This window comes from Urocitellus parryii, chromosome 2, assembly GCF_045843805.1.
Source record: "Urocitellus parryii isolate mUroPar1 chromosome 2, mUroPar1.hap1, whole genome shotgun sequence".
NCBI classification, from domain to species: domain Eukaryota; kingdom Metazoa; phylum Chordata; class Mammalia; order Rodentia; family Sciuridae; genus Urocitellus; species Urocitellus parryii.
The window spans coordinates 93561036-93588537 of record NC_135532.1 but is presented as its reverse complement, the minus strand read 5'-3'; the positions used below and the strand labels follow the sequence as shown (position 1 = coordinate 93588537).

The window sequence follows — 27502 nt, the reverse complement described above, 5'->3', positions numbered from 1 at the left end:
ACAGCTCCACCTACTGGAAGAGAAGATAACAGACCTCTAAGACTGCATTTATCTTTTTTTTTTCAATTTTTAGTTTTCCCTTTTCTTTTATTCTACCTATTTTTTATCTCTCTTTCTTTTTAGTGACTTCTTCCTTTCCCTTCCCCTACGTTTCCTCCCAAGCATTACAACTTCTATTACATTTAATTTACTAAATGAATATAGGTGAATGTTCAGAGGCTGTCTATAGTGCTCCCAAGTCCCTAGCTACCCCAAAATACTCCAGTCCATTCTCCTGTTAATATCCTAGTGTTAATATCTTCCAAGATACATAAGATATACTAATCCCCATACCATCACATCACCCGACCTAAACATAAAGTCCTAAGACCAAACCGCAGATCGCTATATACCATCAGAATCCATATGCCTTTTATGAAACAAATGAATTTGCTTTAAAGTACAATAAAACCCAACATCTCTAGACATAGTCTCCCATCACAAAGGAGAGATCCTGGAGATATACAAAACCAAAACAAATTTATAGGAGTAAATAGTAACACAACAGTCAAACATTGCTGGAAAGTAACGTGAGCATCATGAAAAAACAAGAAAAAAAAGATTACAAACAATGCAGGATAGCTTAAATTTACAGGAGAACGTAGAGGCATCAGAAAAATAGTCAGATAAAGAACTCAAGGCATACCTGACTCAGATGGAATGGAATCTTAAAGAGCTCATTAGACAGCAAATGCAAACAATGAAAGAACACTTCAAGATATGTAGGAAGATGGCGGCGAAGGGAGTGCATCACCCCCATGTACCGCGTCGCTGTGCGGGAGAATGACGAGTTAGAACAGCTAAAAGCGATCTTGTTAGGAATTTCCAGCAAAATTGGGGTGCTCCAAAACCTAGAGGAAGGATTTTCATCACACGAGGATCAGCTATGGGGGCTCAAACTCGAGCGATTTGTCTGCACGGAGGGTCACGCTGCTTATTCAGCAAATCGCCCCGCAGCTAGAGTCTGCGGCGCACGCTGGGAAACGACGAGATAGCAACGCAAAGATACAGCGCTGCGGATTCTGTGGACTCCTGCCAGCTGTGCAATCACTGTACTCAGTGCTGAATTCTGGGTTTGAGACGGGGAAAGGAAGCAGTCCAATTCGGTTCTCCACACCGGTGAGACCACAGAGGAAACCAGCAGCCACCATCTTGGAGAGCTGACGTCACCATCCCTGTTTTCTACTGATCGCAGATCATTCAGCTATAGAACAGGTAATTTCAGGCTGCCATTCGCCTGCGTCTCGCAGACAAATTACTCAGGCTCAGTGCTAAAGAACCCGCGGAAACTGCTTCTTGGAGCCTGCTCCTATCAGAACATACACCGAGGCTGGAGCGGCCAAATTCCGGCACCTGGAACTGCTCTGGCCCAGGGCTAAAGAACCTGCGGAAACTGCTTCTCGGTCTGGGTCCTGTTGAATACTGTGGAGGTAAACACCAACCGAGTCTTCATAGGCAGTGGCAACAGGATTGAGACGGGGTTTGTGAGGGCCGGTTAGGACTCACCCGTTGCTTTGGTCACCCGGCAAAGGGAACCAAATGCTGCCATTTGCATGGGATACCAACATGGCAGAGATCTGAGGTCATCAGAACGCAGCGGAGGAGATAACTTCATCGATACCAGCGGCGACAGAAACAGTTGGTCTCCTGGTAAAGAAAGTGAGTCACATACACCCGAGTCTCTCTCACTTTGTCATCAAGCCAGAGGGGCAAAGCAGAGCCGCCACCTGCACGCGGAACAGGCCCAGCGACCCGCTGGCGTGGTATCACATCACCCTAACTGGAGTAGGGGCCAAGCAGAGCCGCCGCCCGTGCCCGCGAGGTAGGCAGACCTGTGAACAACCAGCAGAACAGGCCCAGTGGCCTGCCAGCATGGTAGACACATCATCCCAATTAGAGTAGGGGCAGAGCAGAGACGCCACCCGCGCCCGGATCAGGCCCAGCGGCCCGCTGGCATGGTAGTCCCGTCACCCCAATTGGAGTAGGGGCAGAGCAGAGCGGCCACCTGCGCCCGCAAGGTAGGCAGACCTGCGAACGACCGGCAGAACAGGCCCAGCAGTCTGCGGGCGTGGTAGACACATCACACCAATTGGAGGAGGGGCAGAGTAGAGCCGACATCCGCGCCTACAAGGTAGGCAGACCTGCGACCGACCGGCGGATCAGGCCAAGCAGCCTGCCGGCGCGGCAGACACGTCACCCCATTTGGAGTAGGGGCAGAGCAGAGCCACCATCCGCGCCCGGAACAGGCCCAGGGGCCCACCACGGTGGTAGTCACGTCACCCCCAATGGAGTAGGGGCAGAGCAGAGCCTCCACCCGCGCCTGCAACGTAGGCAGACCTGCGACCGACCAGCAGAACAGGCCCAGTGTCCCGTCAGCGTGGTAGACAGATCACCCCAATTGGAGGAGGAGCACAGCCACCGCCCACCCCTGCAAGGAAGACTTTTCAACTATACAAGAGGAATATAAATATATAGGGGGAAAATTTTAAAAACACAACAGTTTCACCAAGCAGAAAGAAACACGAGCAGTATGAAAAGACAAGGAAAGAAAGGACCACAAGCAATACAGGTCAACTCAACTCTAGAAGACGTAATAGCTGCAGCAGATGGAATGTCAGATAAAGAATTCAGGATATACATGCTTCAGATGATCTGAAGTCTCAAGGAAGACATTAGACAGCAAAATCAGACAATGAAAGATCACTTCAACAATGAATTACATAAACAAATTCAAGAAGCAAAAGATCAACTATACAGGGAGATAGAGGTTATAAAAAACGAACAAACAGAAATTCTAGAAATGCAGGAAGCAATAAACCAACTTACAAACTCAATTGAGAATACTACCAGCAGAGTAGAACACTTAGAAGACAGAACATCAGACAATGAAGACAAAGTATTTCAACTTGAAAAGAACACAGACAGTTCAGCAAGACTGTTAAGAAACCATGAGCAGAACATCCAAGAAATATGGGATAACATAAAGAGACCAAACTTAAGAGTCATTGGGATACAGGAAGGTATAGAGGTCCAAACCAAAAGAAAGAGCAATCTATTCAATGAAATAATATGAGAAAACTTCCCAGAATTGAAGAATGAGACAGAATCCCAAATCCGAGAAGCCTACAGGACGCCGAATGTGCAAAATCATAAGAGATCCACACATAGACACATTATAATGAAGATTCCCAACATACAGAATAAGGAGAGAATTTTAAAAGCTACAAGAGAAAGGAAGCAGATTACATTTAGGGGTAAACCAATCAGGATAACAGCTGATCTTTCAACACAGACTCTGAAAGCTAGAAGATCCTGGAATAACATATTTCAAACACTGAAAGAAAAGGGGTTCCAACCAAGAATCGTGTATCCAGCGAAATTAAGCTTCAGGATGGAAGATGAAATTAAAACCTTCCACAATAAAGAAAAGTTAAAAGAATATGCAGCTAGAAAACCATCTCTTCAAAACATCCTCGGCAAAACATTACAGGAAGAGGAAATGGAAAATAACAATGAAAACCAACAGTGGGAGATAGGACAGTAAAGGGGGGGGGGAATAATCAAAGAGGAAAACAAAATATGATTAGTAACATAAATAAACAAATATGGCTGGAAGAACAACCCATATCTCAATAATAACCCCAAATGTTAATGGCTTAAACTCACCAATTAAGAGACACAGGCTACTAGAACGGATCACAAAACAAGACCCAACAATATGCTGCCTACAGGAGACGCATTTGATAGGAAAAGATATACATAGACTGAAGGTGAAAGGTTGGGAAAAATCATATCACGCATATGGACTTCGAAAACCAGCAGGGGTGTCCATACTCATATCAAATTAAATAGATTTCAAGCCAAAGTTAATCAAAAGGGATAAAGAGGGACACTACATATTGCTCAAGGGAACCATACACCAACAAGACATAACAATCATAAATATATATGCCCCAAACAACGGTGCTGCTATGTTCATCAAGCAAACCCTTCTCAAGTTCAAGAGTCTAATAGACCACCATATATTAATCATGGGAGACTTCAACACACCTCTCTCACCACTGGACAGATTTTCCAATCAAAAGTTGAATAAGGAAACTATAGAACTCAATAACACAATTAATAACCTAGACTTAATTGACATATATAGAATATACCACCCAACATCAAGCAGTTACACTTTTTTCTCAGTAGCACATGGATCTTTCTCAAAAATAGATCACATATTATTTCACAGGGAAACTCTTAGACAATATAAAGGAGCAGAGATAATACCATGCATCTTATCTGATCATAATGGAATGAAACTGAAAATCAACGATAAAAGAAGGAAGCAAAAATCATGCATCACTTGGAGAATGAACAATAGGTTACTGAATGATCAATGGGTTATAGAAGATATCAAGGAGGAAATTAAAAAATTCTTAGAGATAAGTGAAAACACAGACACAACACATTGGAATCTATGGGATACATTGAAAGCAGTTCTAAGAGGAAAATTCATTGCTTGGAGTTCATTCCTTAAAAAAAGAAAAAAACCAACAAATAAATGATCTCATATTTCATCTCAAAATCCTAGAAAAAGAAGAGCAAAACAACAGCAAAAGAAGAAGAAGGCAAGAAATAATTAAAATCAGAGCTGAAATTAATGAAATCGAAACAAAAGAAACAATTGAAAAATTGACAAAACTAAAAGTTGATTATTTGAAAAAATAAATAAAATAGACATACCCTTAGCCATGCTAACGAAGAGAAGAAGAGAGAGAACTCAAATTACTAGCATACGGGATGAAAAAGGCAATATCACAACAGACACTTCAGAAATACAGAAGATAATCAGAAATTATTTTGAAACCTTATACTCCAATAACATAGAAGATAGTGAAGGCATCTAGAAATTTCTTAAGTCATATGATCTGCCCAGATTGAGTCAGGAGGATATAGACAACCTAAAAAGACCAATATCAATTGAGTAAATAGAAGAAACCATCAAAAGACTACCAACTAAGAAAAGCCCAGGACCGGATGGGTATACAGCAGAGTTTTACAAAACCTTTAAAGAGGAACTAATACCAATACTTTTCAAGCTATTTCAGGAAATAGAAAAAGAGGGAGAACTTCCAAATTCATTCTATGAGGCCAACATCACCCCGATTCCTAAACCAGACAAAGACACTTCAAAGAAAGAAAACTACAGACCAATATCTCTAATGAACCTAGATGCAAAAATCCTCAATAAAATTCTGGCGAATTGGATTCAAAAACATATCACAAAAATTGTGCACCATGATCAAGTAGGATTTATCCCTGGGATGCAAGGCTGGTTCAATATACGGAAATCAATAAATGTTATTCACCACATCAATAGACTTAAAAATAAGAACCATATGATCATCTTGTTAGATGCGGAAAAAGCATTCGACAAAGTACAGCATCCCTTTATGTTCAAAACTCTAGAAAATCTAGGGATAACAGGAACATACATCAACATTGTAAAAGCAATTTATGCTAAGCCTCAGGCTAGCATCATTCTGAATGGAGAAAAATTGAAGGCATTCCCTATAAAATCTGGAACAAGACAGGGATGACCTCCCTCACCACTTCTGTTGAAGATAGTTCTCGAAACACTGGAGAGAGCAATTAGACAGACAAAACAAATTAAAGGCATAAAAATAGGAAAAGAAGAACTTAAATTATCACTATTTGCAGGTGACATGATTCTATACCTAGCAGACCCAAAAGAGTCTACAAAGAAACTATTAGAGCTAATAAATGAATTCAGCAAAGTGTCAGGATATAAAATCAACACGCATTAATCAAAGGCATTCCTGTATATCAGCAACAAATCCTCTGAAATGGAAATGAGGACAACCACTCCATTCACAATATCCTCAAAAAAAATAAAATACTTGGGAATCAACTAACAAAAGAGGTGAAAGACTTATACAATGAAAACTACAGAACCCTAAAGAGAGAAATAGAAGAAGATCTTAGAAGATGGAAAAATATACCCTATTCATGGATAGGCAGAACTAACATCATCAAAATGGCGATATTTCCAAAAGTTCTCTATAGGTTTAATGCAATGCCAATCAAAATCCTAACTGCATTTCTTGTACAAAGAGAGAAAGCAATCTTGAAATTCATATGGAAAAATAAAAGACCCCGAATAGCATAAACAATGCTAAGCAGGAAGTGTGAATCAGGTGGTATAGCGATCCCAGACTTCAAACTATACTACAGAGAAATAGTAACAAAAACAGCATGGTACTGCTACCAAAACAAGTGGGTGGACAAATGGTACAGAATAGAGGACACAGAAATCAATCCACAAAACTACAACTATCTTATATTTGATAAAGGGGCTAACCATGCAATGGAGGAAGGATAGCATCTTCAACAAATGGTGCTGAGAAAACTGGAAATACATATGCAACAAAATGAAACTGAATCCCTTTCTCTCACCATGCACAAAAGTTATCTCAAAATGGATCAATGAGCTTGATGTCAAATCAGAGACATGGCGTCTGATAGAAGAAAAAGTTGGCTACGATCTACATACTGTGGGGTCGGGCTCCAAATTCCTTAATAGGACACCCATAGCACAAGAGTTAATAACTAGAATCAACAAATGGGACTTACTTAAACTAAAAAGTTTTTTCTCAGCAAGAGAAACAATAAGAGAGGTAAATAGGGAGCCTACATCCTGGGAACAAATCTTTACTCCTCACACTTCAGATAGAGCCCTAATATCCAGAGTATACAAAGAACTCAAAAAATTAGACAATCAGATAACAAATAACCCAATCAACAAATGGGCCAAGGACCTGAACAGACACTTCTCAGAGGAGGACAATCAAGCAACAAGTACATGAAAAAATGCTCACCATCTCTAGCAGTCAGAGAAATGCAAATCAAAACCACCCTAAGATACCATCCCACTCCAGTAAGATTGGCAGCCATTATGAAGTCAAACAACAACAAGTGCTGGCGAGGATGTGGGGAAAAGGGTACACTTGTACATTGTTGGTGGGACTGCAAATTGGTGCAGCCAATTTGGAAAGCAGTATGGAATTTTCTTAGAAAGCTGGGAATGGAACCACCATTTGACCCAGCTATTCCCCTTCTGGGTCTATTCCCTAAAGACTTAAAAAGAGCATGCTACAGGGACATTGCTACATCGATGTTCATACCAGCATAATTCACAATAGCAAGACTGTGGAAGCAACCTAGATGCCCTTCAATAGACGAATGGATAAAAAAAAAATGTGGCATTTATACACAATGGAGTATTACTCTGCATTAAAAAATGACAAAATCATAGAATTTGTAGGGAAATGGATGGCATTAGAGCAAATTATGCTAAGTGAAGCTAGCCAATCCCTAAAAAACAAATGCCAAATGTCTTCTTTGATATAAGGAGAGTAACTAAGAACAGAGTAGGGACAAAGAGCATGAGAAGAAGATTAACATTAAACAGGGAGGAGAGGTGGGAGGGAAAGGGAGAGAGAAGGGAAATTGCATGGAAATGGAAGGAGACCCTCAGGGTTATACAAAATTACATACAAGAGGAAGTGTGGGGAAAGGGAAAAATAATACAAGGGGGAGAAATGAATTACAGTAGAGGGGGTACAGAGAGGGGATGGGAGGGGAGGGGGGATAGTAGAGGATAGGAAAGGCAACAGAATACAACAGACACGAGTATGGCAATATGTAAATCAATGGAAATGTAACTGATGTGATTCTGCAATCTGTATACGGAGTAAAAATGGGAGTTCATAACCCACTTGAATCAAAGTGTGAAATATGATATATCAAGAACTATGTAATGTTTTGAACAACCAGCAATAAAAAATTCAAAAAAAAATTATTATGCTCTAAAATTTTCAAATTATCAAAGTCAAATATTAAATAATATTAAAAATCAAATATTACTAATGATTTATAATGAAACCTGAGATCCTGTTCTCATTCTCCTCACTGGCCCAACCATCCTCTACAGGTACTCGCTTTTAATTATTTCAGCTGTCTCTTCCAGTTATTATTTCTATATTTGTAAATAATATTCTTGTGTTAGTCAGCCTTCCATTACTGTAAAAAAATACCTGAGATAATCAAGTTACAAAGAAACAAGGTTTAAAAAAAAAAGAAAGAGCACTTCGACAACAAATTACATAAACAAATTCAAGAAGCAAAAGAACAACTCTACCGGGAGATAGAGGTTATTAAAAAAATCAAATAATAATCATAGGAATGCAGGAAACTATAAACCAAATTAAAAACTCAAATGAGAGTATTACCAGTAGAGTAGATCAAGTAGAAGTCAGAACATCAGACAATGAAGACAAAATATATCATCTCGAAAAGAGTCTAGTCAACACAGAAAGGCTGGTAAGAAACCAGGAGCAAAACATCCAAGAGACATGGGATATCATAAAAAAAAAACTCAAGAATCATTGAGATAGAGGAAGGTATAGAGGTCCAAACCAAAGGAATGAGCAATCTGTTGAATGAAATAATTTTAGAAAACCTTCCAGACATGAGAAATTTCCGTTTCATTCTTTTGCCCACTTATTGAGTGGGTGGTTGTTGTTGATATTATTATTGGTGTTAACGTGTTTTTATTGATTCTTTTTAGTTATACATGACAGTAGAGTCCATTTTGATATAATTATATCACCATAGAATATATCTTATTCAAATTAGGACCCCCTACTCTTATGAATGTAAACAATGGTGAAATTCACTGTGATGTATTCATATATGTACATAGGAAAGTTATGTCAGAAACATTTCACTTTTTCTTTTATTATCCACCCTGCCTATACTTCATTCCCCTTTGTGTAATCCACTGAACTTCTATTCTTCCCCTCCACCCTTATTGTGGGTTAGCTTCCACATATCACAAAAAAACATTTGACCTTTGGTTTTCTGGGACTGGATTATTTCACTTAGCATGATACTCTCCAGCTCCATCCATTTACCAGCAAATTTCACAAAGTCATTCTTCTTTATGGCTGAGTAATGCCCCACTGTGTATACATATCACAATTTGTTTACCCATTCATCTGTTGAAGGGCACCTAAGCTTGCTCCATAACTGAGCTATTGTGAATTGTGCTGCTATAAACATTAATGTGACTATGTCACAGTACTATGCTGATTTTAAATCCTTTGTATATATACCAAATATTGGAATAAATGGGTTAATGGTGGTTCCATTTCTAGTTTTTTTAAAAATCTCCCTACTACTTTTCAGAGTGATTACACCAATCTGCTAGTCACACCAGCACTGTATGAGAGTGCCCTTTTCTCAAAAACATTTATTTCATTTTTAATAATTGCCATTATGACTTTAGTGAGATGAAATCTCAGTGTAGTTTACATTTACATTTCTCTAACTGTGGGAGATGTTGAACATTTTTTCATATATATGTTTTTATTCTTTTGAGAAGTGTCTGCTGTTCTTTTGAGACATTCCTTTGCCCATTCATTGATTAGGTTGTTTTTTTCCCCCTGTGGTGTTAAGGTTTTTTAGTTCTTCGTATATTCTAGATATTAAAGACATTTCAGAAGTGCAGGTGGCAAAGATTTTCTCCCATTCTGTAGGTTCTCTTTGTGCTCTTGATTGTTTCCTTTGTGGTAAAGAAGCTTTTAATTTGATGCCATCCCATTTATTGATTTTTTTAAACTTTATTTCTTTCACTTTAGGAATCTTTTGGAGGAATTCAGTTCCTGAGCTGACATATTGGAGTGTTGGGCCTACATTTTCTTATATTAGGTACAGGGTTTCTGGTATGAAGCCTGGGTCTTTGATCCACATTCAGTTTTGTGCAAGCTGAGAGATAAGGGCTGAATTTCATTCTACTATATATGGATTTCCAATTTTCCCAGCACCATTTATTGAATAGGCTATCTCTTATCTAATGTATGTTTTTGGTGACTTTGTAAGTATAAGATGATTATATTTATGTCCGTTTGTCTCTTTGTCTTCTGTTCTGTTCCACTGTGTTCATGCCTGTTTTCTTGCCAACACCAGAATATTTTGTTTCTATAGCTCTGTAGTATAATAATTGTTTTGGCTATTTTGGGCCTCTCATTTGTCCAAGAATTTCATGACTGTTTCTTCTATCTCTATGAAGAACATCATGGAAATTTTAATAGAAATTCCATTAGATCTGTATAGCTCTTTTGGTAGTATAGCCATTTTAACAATATTAATTCTGCCTATCCAAGAACATGGGAGATCTTTTTATCTTCTAAGGTCTTCTTCAATTTGTTTCTTTAGAGTTTTTGTAGAATTCATTGTAACAGTCTATCACTTCTTTTGTGAAATTAATTCTCAGATATTTTTGAGGCTATTGTGAATAGGATAGTTAATTTCTCTTTCAGCTGATTCATCATTGGTGCATAGGAACATGATTTATGGGTGTTAATTTTGTATCCTACTGCTTTGCTAAATTTGTTTATGAGTTCAAGAAGTTTTCTGATGAAGGTTTGTGGGTCTTCTAAATACACTGGTAAGAAAGAGAGAGTTTGAGCTCTTCTTTTCCTATTTATATTCCTTTAATTTCTTTCTTTAGCTGAACTGCCCTGGCTAGAGTTTTAGGGACTATGCTGAATAGAAATGATGAAAGTGGGAATCCCTGTCTTCTTCCAGTATTTAGAGGGAATGCTTTCTATTTTTATATAAACGTGATGTTTGTCTTGGGTTTGTTATATATAGCTTTTACAATGTTAAGATATGTTCCTTCTATCCCTAATTTTTCTAGTATTTTGAGCTTGAATGGGTATTGTGTTTTGTCACATGTGTTTTCTGCATCTATTGAAATAATCACATTATTCTTATGTATAAGTTTAACAATGTTATGAATTACAGTTGATTTCTATATGTTGAACCAACCTTAAATCCCTGGAATGAAACATATTTGATTGTGGTGCACAATATTTTTAATGTGTTTTTGTATGGTATTTGCTAGTTATTTCCCTAATAATTTTTGCATCTATGTTCATAAAGGATATTGGTATGAAGTTTTCTTTCCTTGGTTTTGATATCAGGGTGATACTAGCATCATAGAATGACTTGGAAGGGTTCCCTCCTTTACTAGTTTATGGAATAATTTGAGGAGGATTGGTGTTAGTGCTTCTTTGAAAGTCTAGTAGAATTCAGCTGAGAATCCATCCAGTCCTGGGTTTTATTTGTTGGTAGCTTTTATTGTTGTTGTTATTAATATTTTTTAGTTGTAGATGAACACAATGTCTTTATTTATTTTTATGTGTTGCTGAGGATCAAACCCAGTGCTTCATGCATGCTAGGCAAATACTCTACCACTGAGCCACAATCCCAGCCCTGTTGGTAGGCTTTTGATGACTGCTTGAAATTGATGTTTAAATTTTCTGTATTCTCCTGGTTCAATCTGGGTACACACTTTGTCTCTAGGAATTTGTCAATGTCTTTAAGATTTTTTATTTTATTGAAATATAAATTTTCAAAATAGTTTCTGATAATCCTCTGGATTTTAATAGTGTCTGTGGTGATATTTTTTCATTAAATTTTTCACTAAAGATTTTAATAACTTGAATTTATCTCTCCTTTTGTTACCTTGGCTAAGAGTTTAACAATTTTGTGTATTCTTTCAAAGAAGAACTTTTTGAATCACTGATTTTTTTAAAATAAAGTTTTAGTTGTTGATGTAACTTTATTTATTTATATATTTGCTTATTTGCATGCAGTGCTGAGAATCAAACCCAGTGCCTCACACATGGTAGGCAAGCACTCTACCACTGAGCCACAATCACAGCCCCAATTCACTGATGTATTCGGAACTGTTTTTTATTTCAATTTCATCAATTTCAGCTCTGATTTTAATTATACCTTTTTCTACTTATTTTGGTGCTGATTTGTTGCCTTTTTCTAGGATCTTCAGATGTAATATTAGGTTATTTAATTGTTATCTTTCTATTCCTTAATATATGAGCTCAATCTTATGAACTTTCCTCTTAGAACTACATTCATAGTGTCCCAGAAATTTTAATATGTTATATGACTAACCCCACTCACCTGTTTTTTAAATTTTCCCCTAATTTATTCTGCTATCCATTAATCAATCAAAAATGTTTTAAGTGTTCTGATGTTAAAGTGGTTTCTATTTTTTTAAATTACTCATTTATAATTTCATTCCATTATGACTTGATGGAATGCATGGTATCTCTATATATTGCTATTTGCTAAGAGTTTATTTTTGGCATAAAATTCAGTCTTTTTTTGAGAAGAATCCATGTGCTGCTGAGAAGAAAGTGTATAAAGTAATGATGAATGAAATGCTCTACATATGTCTATTAAATCTAAACTATTAACTTAATTTTTTAGTTCTATAGGTTCTTTATTTAGTTTTTGTTTGGAAGATCTATCCAGTGGTGAGAGAGGCATGTTAAAGTCACCCAATATTGTGTTGTGATCTATGTGATTCTTGATATTGATAAGGCTTTCTTTGATGTACACAGATGTTCCATTGTTTTGGGGCATAAATATTTGGGATCATTATTTCTTGTTGTTATACAATTCTGATAAGCAATATGAAATGATCTTTGTGTCCTCTGATTAACATTAGCTTGAAGTTAACTTCATTTGATATAAGAATAGTAACCCCTGCTTCTTTACAAGATCTATATGAAGGATATGTTTTTTCTCATCCTTTCACCTTCAGTCTGTGGATGTCTTTGCTTTGAGGTGAGTCTTGGAGACAGAATATTATTGGGTCTTATTTTTTCCCAATATGACAGTAAATAACTTTTTTAATGAAAAAATTTAGTTGTAGATGGACAAATATCTTTATTTTTTTTACTTTTATGTGGTACTGAGGAGGGAACCCAGAGCCTCATGCATGACACACAAGCACTGTATCATAACCCCAGCCCAGTTTATGACTTTTGATTGATGAGTTTAGGCCATTTACATTCAATGTTATTTTTCAGATATGCTTTTTATTCCCTTTCATTTTATTTCTAGATTTTAAGGTGAAATAAATTCTCCTTTCATTGACTATTCTAGTGTAGTTCTGCTCTCTGCTGGTTTTCATTTTTTTAATTTCTTCTTCATAAAATATTTTTTGAGTATATTTTGTAGTGTAGGCTTTCTAGTTGTGAATTCTTTTAGCTTTTGATTATCATGGAAAGTTTTCATTTTATCTTTAATTCTGAAGCCTAATTTTGCTAGGCATTCTTGCTTGGCATCCATTTTCTTTCAGAGCTTGGTATATATTCCAAGACCTCCTAGCTTTGAGGGTCTGGGTTGAGAAATCAGATGAGATACAGATTAAATTCCCTCTAAATGTTACCTGTCACTTTTATCTGGCAGCCATTAAAATTCTATCCTTATTATGGATATTAGGCATTTTCAGAATAGCATGTGTATCTGCTATAATTTTGTATATTTTGGTTCCTATAAGCATTCTGTATTTGATTTTCCATTTCATTCTTTAGGTTTGGGAAATTATTTCATTGAAAAATTGGTGCATTCCTTTGGTTTGTATCTCTGAGCCTTCATTCATCCTAAAAAAGTTTTTTTTTCATGTTATCCTATATTTCTGGAAGTTCTGTTCATGTTCTCGTTAACATCCTTTTCTCCGCAGTAGCACAGAATGCACAGACAAACCCTCCAACCTATTTCTGTCTGGTATTTGACAAGGATGCTACAAACATATCTTGGAGAAGAGACAGTCTTTTTAACTAATAGTTCTGAGGATCTTGAGTTCAAAGGCAGCCTCAGAAAAAGCAAAGCTCTAAACAACTCAGTGAGAAGACCCTTTCTCTAAATAAAATACAAAATAGGACTGGAGATATGATTCAGTGGTTGGGTGGTCCTGAGTTCAATCCCTGGTTACCCCCCACCCTGAAAAGAAGCAACAGTCTTATGGAAAGACTTGAGTAGAGGAAAGAAGCAGAAATTAAAGGGTAGAAAAGTGTTCTCAATTTCAAGGGTTGAATATGGTAGATGCAGTGATAACTTAGTCTCAAAGCACAGTCACATCTACCTATTCAAATTCCCAACCAGCCTCAGCTGGTCCTATAAGCCACCAGACATAAAAGTTGGGGAGTGATCAGGTCCATTACTGGACTCTCTGACCCAAATTCCCCTGGGTAAAATACTCTCCATGTCTTTTTTCTTTGGTTTGTTAGGTAGAGTCCAGGTCATGCAATGGGTGCTTGCCATGCTCATATATTGAACCCAACTCAGATTTTCCAGATCCCAATTCCTATAACCTCCAGCCAAGGCAGCACAGGTATTTCAAGATGGCTCTTGCCTTGGACAAAAGGTATCTTTCATACACCAGTATATTGTGCAGTACAGCCTCTGGGGAAGGTACTCTGTCCAATATTATTGATCTTATGTTTTCTTAAGATGTTTGGTCTAATTCCTATCTTTCATTTCAGCTTGAATTGTATACAGTTAGAGATAAGGGTCTAATTTCATTTTCCAAGATATGTTTGTAGCATCCTTGTCAAATACCAGACAGAAATAGGTTGGAGGGTTTGTCTGTGCATTCTATGCTATTGAACTCTAATCTCTCCCAGAGATATTTATATTTTGTGTCTTTATTCTCATTCATTTCCAAAAAAATTACTTGATTTCAATCTTCATTTCTTCCTTAATCCATTCTTAATTTAAGAGAGTACAGCTCAATCTCCATGTGATTACCTGGTTCCTATTATTTTTCTTGCTGTTGATTTCTTATTTTATTCCACTATGATCTGCTAGGATACATGGAATTATATCAGTTTCTTATATTTGCTAAGGTTTCCTTTGTGGCCTAAAATGTGGTCTGTTGTGGAAAAACTTCCATGTGGAAGAAGGTAAATTCAATTGGTTTAAGCTGCAATATTCTATAAATGTCCATTAGGTCCATTTGATTTATAGTGTTGGAGATATCTTTGTTGACTTTTTGTTTTGATGACTTGTCTATTGCTGATGAGAGTATATGAAGTGCCCAACAATTATCATTTTGGGGATCTTCCAGACTTCAAGGTCATGGAATACTTTTTTCCATGTAATTGGGTACCCTGACATTTGAGCGTGTGTTCATTCATACAACTGTATCTTCTTATTGGATTGTTCCTTCTATCCCAATAATTCTCAGGTTTGGTCCTTTAAAGTTGTCCCAGAGTTCTTGCATATTCTGGTCATGTTCTATAATTATTTCCCCTTTACTGCCTTCTGTGAACTCAAGATCATACAGCCTATCTTGCCCAACTAAAGTCCCCATAGATACGTTCACTTCATGCTTACTTCCCTCACATTACACCAGACATCGCCTAGTCCTCACCTAGACTAGATGCCAGCAGGAATACTGTCTTCAAGAGCTGAGGTTCTATTTTCTATGCACTAACTAATCTGTTTGTGAGGGGTTCATGTGAGTTTTTAATTTGATTGTTTTCCATTCCATTTCTAGGAGTGCTCTGTTTGGTGCCTTTTCGCTGTTTCTACCTTTTTCAAAATGGTCTTTCATCTCCTGTAATTGCTCTCTTAATTCCTTCCTTAGATCTGCTTTTAGTTCATTGAGTATTTTGATAATCAGTTCTTTAATCATCTTTCTGTAGGGTTTTTTTCACCTCACTATCAGTGGGATCCTTTGTTGGGGTATTATGGCTTCAGGGGGATATCTTTTGCCTGTTTTCCCATGTTTTCAGAGGTCTTGTTCTTGCTCATCAATTGAAATGGATTCCACTACCTCCCGTTTTTTGTGCATGTCCTTTTGTGTGCAGTTATCTTATTTTAGGACTTCTTTCTGTGTCCGATGTATGTGTAGATGCCCACTGGTGGAACCTGAGTTCTCTCTCTGTTTATTCTTTCTTGGGTCCTTGTTGATGGCTGGAACTTTTTGTCTCCTCTCTTCTTTGACTTGGAGCAATATGAAGGGAACTTTAGTTCTGCATCAGAATCTTTAAAGTTGTTTCCCCGTACATCCCCAGTGTCTCACAGAATGGGGTCAAAATAAACAACAGTTAACAGTTACTGCAAACAACAAGCAATAAACAGGATTAATGTCACCAACATTAATTGCCACCAATAAATAGGAATGATGAGTTCAGTAGTTGTCAAGCAGTGAAAACAATAACCATGAACCAGCTCTAGCTTTAAAGCAAATAGGAGGTGTGGGCTGTATCATGAACAGCAGTAATGACTGTATTAGCACTAATTATGAGGGCAGGTGTTATATAAACCAATTAGTCTTGAAAAATGGTAAAAATACAATTAATTGGATGAAAGAAAAAGTGTTAAGATGTTAGAAAGGACTGGGCACATTGGTGCATACCTTTAATCCCGGTGGCCCAGGAGGTGGAAATAGGAGGATTACAAGTTCCAAGTCAGCCTCATCAAAAGCGAGGTGCTAAGAAATTCAGTGAGATCCTGTCTCTAAATAAAATACAAAATAGGTCTTGGGGTGTTGCTCAGTGTTTGAGTGCCAATGAGTTCAATCCCTGATACAAACCCTCCAAAAAAGTTAGAAAAGACTTTATAATTTCAGAAAGTGAATAAAAATGCAGAAGAATCATAGCAGGAGAAATTTATACAGAGGGATGGGAAAAATAGAAGTGAGAAAGGGAAAAAGAACAATTGATTTAGGCCAACAGCATAAGATTTGAAGAGAAATAAACACATGAAAATAATACAAAATCAAACTGAGAAATACAATCCTGAACTTGAATCCTCACAAGACAATGCTAGAAAAGGTTAATTTTTTAAATGCCTAATATGCAAGAAACCAAGATAAATAAGTGTATATACATATGTCCCTGAAAGAATCCAGCCAGAATTCATTCATATTCATATATATTCTCTCTCTCTCTCTCTCTCTCTCTCTCTCTCACACACACACACACACACACACACTGTCACTCACACAAGGAATAAGGTGATATTCTCCAATATCTTGGTGTAGACTGAAAGGACCTTTTCCACTTAGGTGGTCAAAATATTTGTCTAGAAAGGGTGGTCAGTGTCTATGTCCAACAGTCTTTCTTAGCAATTATTATTGAGTAAAGTACTGACACAACAAGGGTTGCAGGATGTTAATCCCTTCCTGTTATTTTGTTGCTCTCTTGAGTTACCAGTTGGAGTGGCATAAGATTGAAGCTACTCGATGCAAGTCTCAGTTTTCCTTCTTGCCAGTACGAGGTGGGATGGGTTAAGATGTACATTGGTTTGTGTTTATCCATTCATACCTGAACCATGTACTCCCAGGGTATCACTTCTGCAGCATTGTCTGTGAGGGGAGAACACCTGGCAGATGATGCTGAGATCTATTTTAGCCTCTGGTCTAGTTGGGCTACGATGAAAGATGCCTTCTTTGGAAAGTCTAGGTTTGATATGTCCCTACGGCTAGACTTTGGTTGATTCCTTCAATGGGTGTTGTTTTCAGATGCCTCCAAAGAAATCCAATCATGGGGCAGTGGGGCTGATCCTGCACTCTTTTGCCCAGGACTTCAGCTTTTCCAGGTATAGTTTCTGAGTGTATTCACCCCTGCCTACCCCAACTCCCAGACTGCTTCAGCTAGTCACATGAGTGGCCAGACACAAAGGTTCCTCTTTGCCCAACTAAAGTCCCCATAAAGTTCACTTCATGCTTACTTCTCTCAAATTATACCAGTAATCACCTAGGTCCCTCACTACGTGCCAGCAGGAATACTGTGGGTTTGAGTTGGGTTTTCTTTTTTCTGATTTCTCAAGTCCCACTGATGTCATGAAGGATACTTTCACCCCAAGATGGCTCCTGCCTCAGCTCTCTGCATGTTTATTAAACCTTAATGCTTATTAATGTCCCAGTATGCTTGTCACAGAACCACATGGTTTGCCACCTCTTGGTTCAGATAAATTCAGGCAGTATTTTTAAATCTGCTTTCTCTGTACCAAGACACATCACAGCATCATGGGAAACATGGCTTCCTCTAGTTCCTCTCCCTGTGTCCATGGTGGGTCGGCTCCAGCAGCTGCCACATGTGGTAGGCTTTCTTTTTCATTGTATCCAACCTCCTGAGCCCCCAAGTTGCTCTGAAAGTCCTATGTTAATTCCCAGTTTAATCCCTCTTCCACCCACCTCACCGAGAAGCTATATATCGTCTACCATGGTCTCATGCCTCAGAGCAACTTGGAAATCTGCCTCCTCTGCTCCTCCTTCTTCCCAAAATCATCCACAGAGAAGTCTTTTTTTCTTTCCTTTCATCTACTCTATATTTTATCATTTTTCTTTCATCTTATTTTTTATATTTTAATTTCATTTTTCTCTTCTAATTTTTTCATTTTTGTTAATTTTTAACCTTTTAGTTTATTCTATAACATTTATTTCCTTTCTCTTCTATTGTTGTTGATGTTGGATTGGTTGTTATTTTTAACTGATTGTTACTATATTTCTTCATCTGGCTTATTTTTATGTTGTGATGTTATTATAATTTATTTTATTTCTCTGTATGGAGCTGGGGATCAAACCTGACACCTTGAACATGATAAGTGAGTGCTTTCCTGCTTCAGCCACACACCCCAGTTGAGAAAAAACGCACCTTATTCCAGCCTATTACAGCTTAAACTTTAGCAGCTATTTTGACTTAAGAGAACGGGAAGGTAAAAGACCCCCCACTGACCTCACAGACCTAGCTGGCACAGGCACACCTGACAGGCTGGAGTCCTTTTCCTGGATATCAACAGCAGACAAAAATAACATACTGTTTTGGATACCACACCTCTGAAAGTCCTCAGCATATGTAACTCCCATACAGACAGAGCATTGTTAATAAGGCTAGAGGAATAACAACAGAGCATGCACCCTATATAATCTGCTATGTATAACACACCACTTGAACTACAAGATGGTCCCCATTCTTGAAAGACCCCAGAGGAAATACGTTCTTCAGGCTCCAACATAGTAGGCACTCTGTCTAAATCCATCAATTGCAGTCAGAGAAACCACAATGAAACTACACTACTAACTTCACTTGGAATTAATCAACAATACACAACACACTGATAACCCAGGGCGCATCATTAAGACAAGACTATTCCCTAAGAAGTCCCTCACATATAAGTGAAAGATACATGGCATAAAAGATGTGAAAATATTAATAAATACCAGAAACATGAAAAAAATATGAGTCCTCCAAGTTCACAAATCTTCGGTAATTGATTCCCTAGATATTGCAAAGTGGATGAAATGCTGGAAAAAATAAAAACAATGATGATTTTAAATTACCAATGAATTCAAAGAGGATACAAGTAAATGGCTGAATTAATTAAGGAACAAAATGTAAAATACGAATGAGCAATTAAACAAGCAGAGATTCTGGAAAAAAAGAACCAAAGAGAAGTCTTGGAAATGAAAAGCTCAATAAGTCAAATTTGAAAACAAAAAAAAATTAGTTCAAAGCCTCACCAACAGACTAGCTCAAGCAAAAGAAAGAAGATCAGGGCTTTCAGACAAGGTTGATGAATTATCACATTCAGGAAGTAATTTTAAAAACTAACCTTATGAATCACAGATGCAGACAAAAAAAAGCAAAGAAACAGACTAACAGCATTTGGTGAAATAATTGCAGAGAACTTACCAAATGTTGGAAAATATATGGACAACCGGGTAACAGAAAGCATTTATAACCCCAAAGGGACATGACCAGAAAAGATCCTCTATACATCATATTATACTTAAAGTGCCAAATGTACAGAATTTTAAAAAGTATATTCAAAGTGCAAGAGAGAAGTACCAAGTCACTTAAAATGACAAACCTAACAGAATAAAAGCAGATTTCTCAGCAAAAAATCTAAAAGCCAGGGAGACATGAAACATATTTAAGCCCTGAAAGAAAATAATTGCAACCTAGATTACTATATCCAGCAAATTATCCTTCAGAATCAAATGACAAAATAAAGGTACTTCAAGATAATATAAGAATAAATAATTCATGATCATGAAACCATCATCAAAAAAGATATTTAAAGGAATTTTATACACTGAAGCAAAAGCAACATAAACACAATCACACAAGCAAAGTAAACAAAAGCTCTCACCAGAAAAGTAAATATACAAATGATAGCTATGCTGGGCATGGTGGCACACACCTGTAATCCCAGCTCAGGAGGATCACGAGTTCAAAGCCACCCTTAGCAATGGTGACTCAGTGAGACCCTGACTCTAAATAAAATACAAAATAGGGTTGGGGATGTGTTTCGTTGGTTGAGTGCCCCCAAGTTCAATCCCCAGTATCAAATAATAATAATAACAGCAGCTACATTCCTCAAATTACTCCATGAAACAGGAAAGGAAGAAAGTCTTCCATATTCTACAATGCCAATATTACACTGCTACCAAAACCTGACAAAAACAAATAAATGAAACTATACATTTATATCATTAATGAACAAACCTGCAAATATACTCAAAATAATTTCAAACTGAACTCAACAACCCATTAAAATAGACCATACACGGGCTGAGGTTATAACTTAGCACATGTGATGCACTGTGTTCAATTGTCAGCACCACATAAAAATAAAGTTATTTCCATTTACAATTAAAAAAATATTTTTAAAAATATCATACACCAGTCTGTGTGGTGGGCAAGTCCTGCGAGAGGGGCAAGGTCGAGTGCCAGGTGAAGGTGTCAGCAGCAGGTGAAGCTGTCTGCATCAGGTAGAAAGGGTCAACTGAGGCAATCCCGTTACCCGCCAGCTACGAGGAGTGAGCTGAGCAGCAGGAAAGGAAGAACGTCAGGAACCCTCTAGAGAAGCCTGGCAGCGGTGGCTCCTGCTTGGCTGACACCTCAAGCTCCAGCCTGCAAGTCGGAGTCGGAATCAGAGTCGGAGATCCACGCTGCTGTGCGCACATCCCTGGCCAGAAGCTGGGCAGGAGTAAGTTCAGCCCTGGCAGGAACTGGGCAGGAATAAGTCTGCCTTGGTGAGGAAATGCATAAAGAAAGATTCTAGAAAATAACTTGCAGCCAAGTTCATGAGAAAAAGAAGAAAAGGCCAAGACTGTCGGATGGAAATAATTCATGAGACTGTTTGTACTGGAACTAGCACAGGACAATCATTAATTTACATGAAGTTTATGGAACTCCATCAGAAATTATCTTGGTTCTGGAATATATTATTGGAGGTAAAATTTTTAACCAATGTGATGCAGACAGAGAAGAGCTTTTAAAGAAAAAGATGTTCAAAGACTCATGAGACAGATTTTTAGAAGGTGTCCACTTTTTACATACTCATGATGTATTTCATCTAGATTTGAAGAATTATGGCCAGTTTGACTTGGAACACGGAGTGCCTTTGACAAATGACAAGAGATTGATCCTGGAAAAGTCGCAGGAGCCAAATCATAAACACTAATTGCTGAGCAAGGTTTATAGAATTTGTCAGTATCCATGCTTCTCAGTTCATCTATGGAAATGTCCTTAATGTCAGAAGACAGGAAGTACAGACTTTCTGAAATGAAAACAAAATTTTTTAGAACTTTTTAAATGATTTTTATATTCTAGTTCACAATTGCTTATCTTTTGTGTGAAATTATCTTAGTCAATTTTCCCTTAGGTAAAAATTAGTCCAAGGATATGAACCACCTTGACCACCATATACTTCCTAATCCCCACTGTGTATGAGACTGTGATGTCTGTTGGTGATAGCAATGACCTACAGCATCATAACCAGACTTGCATTATGGGAAGAGTACAGTTTATTCTCTGTATCTATGGATTTTTTATTCACAGATTTAGCCAACCATAGATTGAAAGTATTTGGGAAAAATTACATACACTGAACATTTTGTGTTAGCTGGCTTTTTATCTCCATGACTATAAGACCTGACAAGAACAACTTTGAGGAGGAAAAGTTTATTTGAGGTACACAGTTTCTAAGGTCTCAGTCCATGTCACCTTACTCCATTGCTCTGTGCCTGAGCCTCATAATATTCTGTTGACAAGTAAATCTCCATTGGGTGACATTAAGATAGTTGATTTTAGCCTTTCAAGAATAATGAAGAACAGTGAAGAGCTCTAAGAAATTATGGGTACTCCTGCATATGTGGCTCCTTGAAATTCTTACTTATGATCCTATCAGCATGACAACAGATATTTGGAGCATTGGAGTGTTGACCTATGTAATGCTTACAGGAATATCACCTTTCTTAGGTGATAAAAACAGGAAACAATCTTCAACATCTTACAGATGAATTTTAAGTTATTCTGAGGAAGAATTTGATGATGTGTCTGAATCTGCTATTGACTTCATCAAAAGACTTTTAGTTAATAAACTAGAAGATGGAGTCACTGCTGAAGAATGTCTAAAACACCCATGGTTGTCAACAGAGCAGTATTCAAGATCCTTTTTTAGGATGAAAGAGTCATCAGGAGAAGCAAATGCCCTCCAAGAAGGTGATTCTGTGCCTGAAATTAAGTCAGAAACCAAGGAATTGCTTGTGACAGAGGAATTAATTGTAGTTGCTTTGTGTACTTTAGGGCAATGCAAACAGTCTGAAAAAGAGAAAATGGAGCAAAAGGTCATCTCCAAATGATTTAAATTTGAGGAACCTTTGCTACAAGAAATTCCAGGAGAATTTATTTACTGAGCAGTATTTCCCTTTAAAACTTTTAAGATTTCTACATTGAAAACATTATTATTATTTATGGACCTCTGGCCAAATGCTACAGGTACTAGAAGTGGATATCAAAGTATCACTGATATGAGCAAAAATAATTTTGTTAAACTTGTGGAGTTAGATCAATCAAGCCAGAGTTGTACATGTTGCCAACCTGGACCTAGAGATTATTTTTAAGAAGGGAGATGTTTGCACCTTTTATTTATACATCCTGTTTCTCTACAATGAAAATTTGTGAACAACAATGTTTGTATTCACTTTTCTTTAAAAATCCAAGTAAATGACAAAATCATGGAATTTGCAGGGAAATGGATGGCACTAGAGCAGATTATGCAAAGTGAAGCTAGCCAATCCCTAAAAAACAAATGCCAAATATCTTCTTTGATATAATGAGAGCAACTAAAAACAGTATAGGGAGGAAAAGCATGAGAAGAAGATCACCATTAAACAGGGACGAGAGGGGGGAGGGAAAGAGAGAGAGAAGGGAAATTGCATGGTAAAGGAAGGAGACCCTCATTGTTATACCAAAATTATATATAAGAGGAAGTGAGGGAAAAGGGGAAAAAACAAGAGAGAGAAATGAATTACAGTAGATGGGTTAGAGAGAGAAGATGGGAGTGGAGGGGAGGGGAGGGGAGGGGGGATAGTAGAAGATAGGAAAGGCATCAGAATACAATATACACTAGTATGGCAGCATGTAAAAAAGTGGATGTGTAACCGATGTGAATCTGCAATATGTATACGTGGTAAAAATGGTAGTTCATAATCCGTTTGAATCAAATGTATGAAATATGATATGTCAAGAGCTTTGTAATATTTTGAACAACTAATAAAAAAATAAAAAGAACAAATAAAAAAAGAAAAATCCAAGTAAAAGTGCCAAAATTTAAAAATATCATATACCACAATCAAGTTGGTTTCATCCCAATGCTACAAAGCTGATTCAACATACACAAATCAATAAACACCACACAAATAAAGTCAAAGATAAAAATAATATGATCATCTTTAAAAAGTCAGAAAAAGTAATGCAAAAATTCAACATCCCTTTTATGATAAAAGTCCTGAAGAAACTAGGTATAGAGGTATAATACCTTAATATATTAAAAGTTATCTATGACAAACCCAGTGCCAATAGGACAGTGAATGGGAAAAAACTGAAAAATATTACCTCTAAAATTAAGAAAGAGACATAGGCACTCTTAACACTCTTAACAGAATACTTAAAATTTTTATCTGGAGCAGTCATGCAAGAAGAAGAATTAAGAGTGCCACAAACAGGAAATTAATAATTCCATTTATCCCTGTTTGCAGATATGATTCCATTAAAGACCCTAAAGACTTAGAAGACCCTAAAGACTCCACCAAAAGAGGAAATCAAAGATGGAAGATTAAAGGAAAGCTGCATTTCCAGATACTTTGTGGTTCAGAATTGAAGCAACATAAGAAGTACTGCTTCTCAGTGAGGTGGGGTGAGTGAAAGGGGGGAAAATTCACAGAAATTAAATATCTGACAGTCAAAAGACTCTTACAAATTCCCAGAAATTCAGGTGCATTATTCAAAGGACAAGAAAGGGTACTTTAGAGCCAAGCTGGTGGCAGCAGCACTGGTTCACTACAGAAGGGAGAGAGAACACAAGTGGAAAGAGAAACAATGGACAAATTTGGCATGAAAAAAAAACAAAGAACAGAAAAACAGTCTGAACAGAGCTGAACCTGAGGATGCACAGCAAGGCAGCATTTGAAAAGTGCTCTGTTTCTCAATTGGCAAGTGGTGAGCTAAAGAGGGGAGCCATCTGGAGGAGACCACACTAGACCTTGTAGCTGTAGGATCAAGCAGATTATAGCTAATATGGTCATACTATCCCAAAAAGTACCTACTAAGTGACTTTTGGTATACACAGCAGAACATGATTAAAAGAGGCACAGAGGATTGTAACCAGGGGAATTTCAGTCAGAGTTATGGAACGGATGTATCTCACTTTCCCTTTAAGGCTAGCAGCTCACATGACCATCTGAAAGGGGTAGGAAACTGAGCAGGTGGGCATGATTACACATAGGGATTTCACTCGGGGATTGAGTTTGAGACTGTCACGTTTGTGGGCAGCATAATGTGCAAGTTCTATGGGGGGTTGGCTCCTCAACACTACTAGTAGACTTTGGGGGCTGTCCCTAAAATCAGCATCCGCCCACCCTTCGGGGTGTGTTGATCTAATCTCTCCAGAGCAGACATCACCCAACAAAGTCCCAAAGGCCTGATTGGAGCTAAAGCCCAAACACCAAAACTTCCCATTTGAACTTGCAGCAGTCCCGGGAGCACACTAATCTGATCTGTGCGGTGGAAAAAACTATGAGTAACAGAACTTCCCATTCTATCTTGCCTGAGGTTCCAGATAACTCCAACTAATATCTCAGTGAGCAACACCAAAAGAGGAAGAGTTAACAACCCCTTGCCCTTTTTTTAAGGGGTAAAAATATCAGGGGTAAAAATATCAAGAAGAAACTGAAAAAAGGTCAGTCTAGCATAGGCAAACATATATTTGTCAACAGTTTTGAGCAAACTCAGCAGAGATAATTCTTTCATTTTTCATTAAAAACTTTTTCCTTTTTTTTTGGTTTGTTTCATTTTTGGTGTTCTTTCTGTACTGATTGCTTTGTGCATCTACATACTTATACATACCTGCTCCTATTTATTATGTTTATTATTTTTCTTTATCTTTTAAGGATTAGAATTTTTCAATTCACTTGGGTTTTTTTTTCCTATTGTTGCACTCTCTACTATCTTTTCCCTCTAACAGCCAATTTCTCTTTGTTCTCTCATTCCCTTTATTTTGTTGCTTTCATTTTCTCTCTTTCTTTATAATCATCACTTGCTATATATATCCCTTCTGTCTTCTGTTCACATTTTGAATATGTTAAACTTTCTTTTACCTACCTATTACATTTTTTCTTTATTAAATTATTTTTACCATCTTTTAGAACTACTTGTTTTATATAATTCCTGACCCCACCATTTATATTGTTGTGGTTATTAGTATTGCCAATGTATAGAACACACTTGATGTTTAATGCCAGACCTAGTTCACAGCAATTTATGTTGTTTGCTGCTGTTGCAACTGCTGATTGTGGTAGTGTTGTAAAAATATCATAATATAAACTGGGTATTTATTTTAATGTTTTATATTGTTCACTGATGATGTAATTATAGTTTGTTTCCCCTGTTTCTGTGAGATTCTGGGAATCTACTGAGACTAGAAGTTCACAGGGTAGAAACTCTACTTCTGAACTAAATTCAAACCACAATCAAGAGACACTGCACCTTGCTCCACACACAAACCATGCACAAATTTCAGAAAACAGGCAAAAAACAGACCCTCAAGTAAGAACAGATAAGGGCAAGGGGGATCTTAGGTCCTACTCACGGACATCCACTCCTATAGTAAAATCATAATTAACACAAAGACTAGACAGCACACCTATGAGGGGTCTCAATGGAGATTACTCCCATACCGCTTTAGAATACACAGAGATGTTGAATGAAGAAGATCAATCACAGAGGATATAACACATATACCCCGCAGAAGAGAACTGCCAAATCAATCAGAAGGACCACACTCTTGTGAGAGGGAAAGTGACACAAAATACACACTCTACAAAATACACTAATCATCACCAAAGATCTAGCAGGAAAATTATACTACAAAACTTGCTTGGAAATATATTTAAAAATTCCCACCAACCTGATATCCTACAACAGTTTGCCAAGAAAAGCCTGTGCCCTAAAAAACCCATACATGAAAGTGGAAGAGAGATCCACCCTGATAAATGCACAAAATCCAACACTGCAATTAAAAAATAAGAAAAAACAAGGTAATATGAGACCCCCTAAAGTTCATAATTCACCAGTAACAAACTCTAAAGATATTGAAGTAAATGAAATACCAGTTAAAAATTCAAAATAATTATAAAATTGACCAATAAATTTTAAGGGAACATAGAAAAATAAATAAACAAATTAAGAAAGCATAGGATATGAATGGGAAATTCAATAAAGAAACAGAGATATTGAAAAAGAACCAAAAGGAATTCTGGAAATGAAAGGCACAATAAATCAAAGGGTTTAGCTGAAAGTCTCTCTAATAAAATAGAACAGGCAGAAGACAGAATTTGAGATATAGAAGAAAAAGTGGCCAGCTTTGAGCATTCAAAGCATATCAAAGAAAAGAACAAAAAAGGGAAAGATGAGAGAGTAGAGACAGCAAACATTGCCTGGCAGCTCCTATAAGGGAGGTACATAAGCAAATACACTGAAACTTAATAATAAACTGTAAAACAAAAATATTTAGATGCAAAAATTCAGTTACTTGAACATAAGAAATAAAAGTGTGCCATGGCCGCCAGTGGTGGTCACCAGCAGAAGGGGTAGAGCAGAAAAATCAGAAGGTACAATAGGTAGATAAAGTATTTTAGAAAAAGGCGGGGATGGAGGGTTGACTTGGAGAAACCTGTGGATTATAGAAGCTGACAGACTTCAATGGACTCATGGTCAGTGGGAGAGGGGTTTGGTACAAACAAATTTATGACTGGCTCCCCTCCCTAAAACCATGCACAAAATTCTGGGCAGTGAAACTGGCTGCTGGACTCTCAGGGAAAAGGGCACCACAGTTGTGCTCTACTTTCCAGGTAGAGTAAGCCACCTGTAGGTGACAGGACTACAGATATCAAAAGATACACCAAACAATTATCTTAAAATTTATTCTTCTGTCATTGTCATTAGTGGTATTTCTGGCTCTCACTCCAAATAAAAGTGGCAGGAAAATCATTGGGACA

General features: G+C 37.4%; 1 protein-coding gene and 1 pseudogene across 1 annotated transcript in view; one reads left to right on the top strand and one right to left on the bottom strand.

The window, feature by feature from the left end:
* Positions 1–27502, bottom strand: part of Dock3 (dedicator of cytokinesis 3) — a 656066-nt gene that overhangs the window by 420999 nt on the left and 207565 nt on the right. The gene's annotated exons all lie outside the window — the stretch shown is intronic.
* Positions 1593–22642, top strand: LOC144253309 (serine/threonine-protein kinase 17A-like; annotated as a pseudogene).